Below are 6,988 nucleotides of genomic sequence, written 5' to 3' on the forward strand. Positions count from 1 at the left end.
GGTGATCAAAAAGGACGAAAACTTGACAGGTCGAGTGAGTGTGATAAGTGTAACATCAATACTAGCCGGCAATTTTCTCCCTTCTTTTTCACCCCTCTTGTTTGAGTTAGTACATTTGATGAAACAAACGCGAAACGAGAAGAAAAGGAACTAACGTCAAACGTTTTTCTGCGAAACCTCCTTCAACCCCGCCGTTACAATGGAATGCTGATTACCCAACTTTTGGCATCGATCGTGATGCTCTCTACCTCTCCGTGACTGCCCAGGATGGCAACAACAAATAACAAAGCAGGCCTATTATTATAGAAACCTTTATTAGTTTCCGTTCGGCGGATATGTTGTGTCATGATGTACCTTATACGCTTTCTCGGCTGCGCAATTTTCCAGGAAAAATAACAAATTGAATTGTGATTATCGATGAGGGGGTAAACGTCTTATTCGATATGTGGAATGCCAAAACCCAAAACGCCCAAACCATCATTCGATTCGGTTATCGAATTTTCTCCAGTCTGAAAAGATTCCGACATACTGTATGCATCCCAAATAAAACCGCTGTTCAATACAAAACTTTCAAAGTTCAATCGACTAGAACCGATGCGCTTCTATCTCTTCTGGATCCGCGGATGGCGGCCAACGAGTGGGAGGCTGCACCGGAGGGAAAGATGGTTTTTTTTCCCTAGCATACCCTTAACCACCTTGCACGTACCTTAGCCTAAGCTTACATGAACGTGGGCGGCCTACCGGCCCCGTTATCCAAGTGAAAGAAAGTCGATGGCGATGCTGCGGCCCGGACAAGTAGGTATGCCAAGAGCTCGCGAACCTTTTGCCAACAAGAATAAAGGCGGCAAGGAGTTCGTCGAATTCGCACTTGATGATGCAAATGCCATCAAGTGTTGTGTTGCTGCTGTGCTTTCGTGTTCGTACCTCCCGACCGTTTGAGTACGAACGAGGGACCCGTTTTTTTTTCCATTTCCACTTGTCGCCCGGCGTCTGTTGACGGAGAATTACACCAATGATGCTTTCGCTACTTTGGCATTCCGCAGCAGGGTCTTTAAATTCCGCGTATCCACCGCAAATGCGCCACTTTGGACCACCTACACATAAGGACGGCACGAATCAGCAGCAATGGCTTTAATTCGTCTCGTTCGCGTAACAAAGCCGGAAACGGGTGGGTGGGGGGGTAGGGGAGAACGAACAATGAAATTTCTTGCGGTTTCAAGTCTCTCTCTCTCTCTCTCTCTATTCCATAAATATATAACGAGCAGCGTCTAACGACAATCAAAGCGTATAAGCCATCGGCAAGGCACCCCATTTCCGACTGGCAAGACGAGTTAGTCTTCATCATTTCGGTATATACTTGCCATGTCCATCTCAGCGATGACTAATAGTGATTCTTGAGGATTCATCGCCTTGCTCGAAGGAACTCTAACTCAGCTGCTGACCCACTGCTGGATGGGTGTGGAGAGAGACCCTTTTGTTCATTTGTCGATATCTTGAGTTATTCAACAACTGATGTAAAGGCACTCTCTCAACTGGCGTTTCTCTTCGTCTGTTCCTTATTTCTCGTTTTATATTCTCTTTCTCCTTCCTATTGTAAACTTTATGAGCAAGAACATCAAATAACAAGAATCAAATAACAAAGCGAATGAGGAAGGCAGCGAGCGTAATACTTGGAGAGAAACGTGAGAGCCATAATGATAGCTCATTTGATCCACATGCGGGTTGCAATTAGGTCGTTCGATGCCCTTTCCTTTTCCTTGCTATTTCCTCTTCTTTTCTTCTTCTTCTTCTTCTAGTTCCTTTTTTTTTAAAAGGTTAGAGAACCAGTGCTGCGGTACATACGGTGCACACTCTTTCTTTAATATATATTTTTTTGTGTTTTACTGCGGCGCTAAGGGCCGTCAAGAATTGTAACACAACGAAGCTCTTCTTATTCTTTTCCCTTCCTAGTTATTCCTCGTACTCCGGCCAAGACTTTTCGCGGCAGTCTATACCGAATATATGCTGCCTTCCAATATCGCAGTTTCCCAAGTCCCCCCCATTATTAGTTATGTGATGTCCAACGTCGATTATTGCTGATGCGATGGCCATCCGCCGCGTGCCTTGCGCCATCATCGATTGACCTCACTGGAATTGTCTGGAATGCGTTCGACAGCAGTCGCTTCCACGAAGGCTGCCTCGAGTCCCACAGTCAACTACACAAATGGTCCGATCTCTCCCGCAATTGCTTCGTCCCGTTCACAACAATCTGGACGGCAAACTACCATGTTCCAACTTTCTGCCCACTTGATTGAAATGCTTCAGACTTGAGAGTTAGATTGGCAATCTTATATATAATAGAGATCGACCCGTCCCTTCCGTATGAGATTAATAATATAGTTATCGTAGACGCTATGACGTACGCAATGAACTCCGCCATTCAGTCAGGTCCATTCCAACGGTCATTCGATTTGTTTTCCTGAGAGCATCGTCTATATTGTAGTATGGCGCTTGTCCTGAACAGAATGCCAACAATAGCAAAAGCAAGACATAGCCTAATGGACGGTAGGGTTATGCGGTACGAATTGGAAATGGAGAAAAAAAAATGATTATATTAGAAGGCAAAAAAGGAATTTCGTCATGTTCGCTGCATTTTGGACACTTGAAATGTTTCGGCCTCTTGAGATTCAAAAGGAATCAATAAGCGAAAGGTGAAAGAACCTCGCCGCTAACAACGACACAGTCGCTACAAGGAGCTGTTTCCATGTAAAACAGGACGACCTACCTATTGGGGTGCACGCGCTTCGATTGCTGCGTGATCAAAAAGGTGTAAACAAAAATCCCGGGACAGAAAATATACGAGAGTCAATATGCCTTAGATATAAAACACAATCACTTTTTTTATTTTTTCTCTTCCGTCAATGCCCAGTGGAATGCTAAGCTTTAATAAGAATATTGGGCGCAGCCAAAAGTTGGGGGCGAATGCAATTCTGCATATAGGGAAAGTTAATACCGACCCCACCTCGCGCTCCTTTTTCCGAAATGGGAAACGAAGAAATCGAATATAGGACGCCTATCTCCACTGACACGGGAGACTTGACGTCACGTATTGCTTTGTGTGAGGTCAGCAAATAAAACACAGAGCCCTGTTTGTGAACTGTTGAGAAAAATAAAAGTGGAAAAGAGGCGCTTTTTTAAAAAAAAAGGAGACTTTGCTATTTCTGCGCATGTCAGTTGATATTGTTTTTTGTCTCCGGAACGAAAGGGATATTTATTGCCAACGCAATAATAACAAACCCAACAGATAGTGGCGATGTTGTATAGTATAGTGAGTTATACGCAAAAAAAAAAAAAAAAAAAAAAAAAAAAAACGAAACATTAATATAACTCAAACATTTGTCTTTTGTTTTATTATTGTTCCGGCTTCGGATGGTTTGCGAGTTCCACAGCACTTTTGACGGCGACACACACGGATGAAGGGAAAGGAGCGGAAGGGAGGTGAGGTGTGGTTCCCGAAAACTACGGGAGACTAGTATATAAGGGATTGCTTCATGCGTCATTAGAAAGCGGCGTTGGCACCGACCCATTTGTTGGATCGATAGCCAAGTGGATCAGGTGGCGAGCGCATCCATCGACAAACACACGGCGGCCCAACCGTCGTTATGACGAATGATCCGCCTCGTTATTCAACATCCTGTAATTGAACGACAATGACAGTCATGTGAGAACCCACATAAATAAAACAGGGCACAATAGTCGCCCTATTAAAGGTAGGCGTCAAGTCTGATATAAACACGCGGCGGCTATATAGTAGATGGAGGTGTGCTCCTTCCGTTGTTTTTTTGTTTTCCTCTGGTATCCGGTAAAACGGAACACTAGACGCTCACTACACGGGAGCTCCAATATATATCCAACTGACGGAAGCCTGAATGCAAACTGAAAACAAATCAATCACACCAGTTTTTTTTCCTACTTTGGGCGGTCTTTTCGTTTGTATACAGAGTTGCTGTTTAACGACGAATTGTGACAAATATAGTGAGATGAGCAGACAACACGTTGGCTGTTGTTGTACATGCACTAGCATCACAGTTGTACACATTCGTTTTAAAAATGAGATTCTGTAGCAGTTGTGAAAGTATGGACTTTATCCGCATTACATTCATACAACCGGAAAGTGTTGGGGGTACTACGTGACACAATACACAATGCGATACAATCATTGGCTCTCAATGCATCGACCCTCTAGAAAAAAAAGTTGGGAAGAAAGAAAAAAAAAGGCCTGAATTTTTATTACAAAGGCCCCAAGAAGAATCCGATTTGATAGAGTGAACGCCATTGAAAATTTGAATATAATGTAGCCTACAGCGCGCATCACACAAGTCCGGGCGGGGACGTGCGTTGGTAAAAGCCACTTCAACTCTTTCGCCTTTTATCCGTTACCATCACATGTGTGTCAACTTTTTTGATTTTGTTATTTTCTTCCTGTCGCAATAATAAACCGGCAGGGGAACGAGGGGATGCCGGTGTGGTCATACACTCATACTTAAAGCTTGCTTTAAGTATTTGTTAAAAGTTTTTGTGTTGTGTTAAAAGTTAGAATATTATTCGAATACGATTTTATATACTGTTCGCACAGACAAAGTTGTGAGGTAAAAAAACCGGGCCTGATCTGCAGTCGGTTCTACCAATGCGTAATTTAATGATCCCTAACTGAGAAAACAAAAACGGTAAGTGAAAACAGTTCGAGACAACCGCCTAGACCCTCAGAAATAACTAGCAGATCAATAATCAAAGCCACCAAATAGTTAAAAACGAAGAATCAAAATGCATTTGTCCTACCTTTGAGCCTGGGAAATACGGCCAGGCATCCATCCATAAGTGCTGCATCCGCAGAAGAGATGAATGTTACACCAGGCGGGATAGGAATAGGAAAGAGGGGGTCCTCGTGAATACACCCACACTCACATGGGTGTACACGAGGACATTTACAGAAAGAAGGGAAGAAGAGATCCGGAACTCGATCGACATAAGTAGGTTCTCCTATCTAACAGGATGTTGTTTATCGAAATAAAAAATAAAAAATGGGTTAACGAAAAATATTTACAGAAACAAAAGGAAAGGAAAAAGCTAAAAATGAGATGTAATTGTTAATAAACAGGAGAATTTAAGATTTCAATGTAATACACTGCATTTGTGGAAGTCATGCACTGTTAAAATATCTAGCAGGTCGCAGGAATAAAAACACTGTAATTTTAGCGATGACAGTGAAATTGTTGCTGATGAACAGCACAAGCAAAACTTGCATATCATGTTGTTATGATGGGCTGGATCAGGCCTCAAATCTGGACAAAGGACAAAGTTCCAGTGTAAACAAACTGCCATGCATCGACAGGGAGCTTACATGATAAATGCTTGTCAGAAACTCAGAAACATTTCACTAATTAGTATTAATTTTAACTCTAATTCTATTTAAGCTCCCAGAACTATTGCATTTGCATTCTTAGTTTTATTTATTACCTGCCAAACAGCATGGAGTGGAGAGCATGAAGTGGAGAGCACGGAGAGGCGCGACACCAAAATTGACAAGATGACCACATTTTCGTAATTTTATTTGTTGTGGTATTTTTCGTGCAGCCACGTACGTTTCCAAAAAGTGATCGTTCAGTTTTCTCTATAATCTTAAACTTCGTCTCTATTTTGAAACTTGTAAGCAAAACGAAAGCACTCAATGCAGACGACACTAATGTTCTAATTGATCATTTTTTAAGATATCGATAGAAATAAAAATCGATCCCCACCCCTTCAAATCCAAACCGTTTAAAAACGAATAAACGATTGAAAAACGGTTTTCTCATCAGCGTTCGTCGTTCGACATGCGCTGGACGGATCGGGATGATTTTAGAATCCAACAGTTCGTCTCCTCAAGTTACATTGAGCCCCCTTAACAAGATCAAAGCAAAAATTTGCGCGAAACCTTGCAGATAATTTCTTTTAGAGCGCCAATATGATTTCCCAGGACCCTCTTGAAATCCGAAAGGGAATAATTGTTATATAAGAACGACGGCGAAGTCTCATCGTCCTGCATATGTCTATATAAATGTAACTCAGTACAAAAGGATCGGCATATATTTTTTCTGCTGTGAATCCAATCGGCTCAAATTCAGAGGAAGAGCTATACAAGTATACATAGTTCGATTATACGGCTAATGCTGTTGCAGCTGACGACAAGCCAGATATATACCTCTCGAGCGCGTGATCTTGTTACATATTGAAAAAGGCTGGAAATACTTTTTTCCTCCAAGGATTCAAAAGAACTGTACTATCTACATCTTTGCGAAAAAGAAAAAAAAAACCTAGAAGTCAAAAACTCTCGTCTTTTATTTTATTAAGTGGGTCGGGACAGCAGGAGTCGAGTTGATATGATTTGCGCATGATTATTATGAGATTCGATCCCAATGTTCTTGTAATGAAAAATATTCGCTCATTTTTTTGGGAGGCCGGAGGTAAGATTTGCGTGGGTTTGCTGTGAACGGTGCGGGAGGGCGAAAGATGAGTAACACCATCCCCAACTGTTTATTCCTCCTCCCAAAAGAAGAGATAAACAGCAGAGAGGATGGAGGAATGTTATATTCTCGCACACATCCACACACACACTTGACGCAAGAACGTGTTTTCCTGTTTTGTCTCTGCTGTGCCGTCAGGTGAACTTGATCTCGCCTCGCGATCTTGACGCAATCACTCCACCCACTCCCGGGCGCCACACCCTTGCCGGCACACACACAAGCCCACTCATTCATGTAATACCTAGAAAAGCAAGGTTATATAGCGGAGTTAAATTTTAACAGCAGTCCAGCTTGTGTCAAATGGGAAACCCATATTGCATCCTGGCGACTATATTTAGCGCAGTCTGTTATGTTTTCATTATTAATAGCCGGCACTCCCTTTTCTTTTTAGATTTTCTTTTTTTATCCAGTTAGGTAATCGAGTCGACAGCCGCCGGTCTGCGCTA

General features: G+C 42.4%; 1 long non-coding RNA gene across 2 annotated transcripts; it reads right to left on the bottom strand.

Annotated features, from left to right (window-relative positions):
• Positions 1-3,389: 3,389 nt before the first annotated feature.
• On the bottom strand, positions 3,390-5,705 carry LOC124312243. 2 transcript variants are annotated; one of them, XR_006910441.1, is made up of 3 exons: positions 5,497-5,705; positions 4,819-5,321; positions 3,390-3,673 (listed from the first exon to the last, which is right to left on the bottom strand). It is a non-coding gene; the product is annotated as an uncharacterized LOC124312243 (long non-coding RNA). The 2 variants fall into 2 exon arrangements; XR_006910440.1 differs by having other exon boundaries at positions 3,390-3,915.
• Between the last annotated feature and the right edge of the window lie 1,283 nt (positions 5,706-6,988).

This window comes from Daphnia pulicaria, chromosome 8 (assembly GCF_021234035.1).
Source record: "Daphnia pulicaria isolate SC F1-1A chromosome 8, SC_F0-13Bv2, whole genome shotgun sequence".
NCBI classification, from domain to species: domain Eukaryota; kingdom Metazoa; phylum Arthropoda; class Branchiopoda; order Diplostraca; family Daphniidae; genus Daphnia; species Daphnia pulicaria.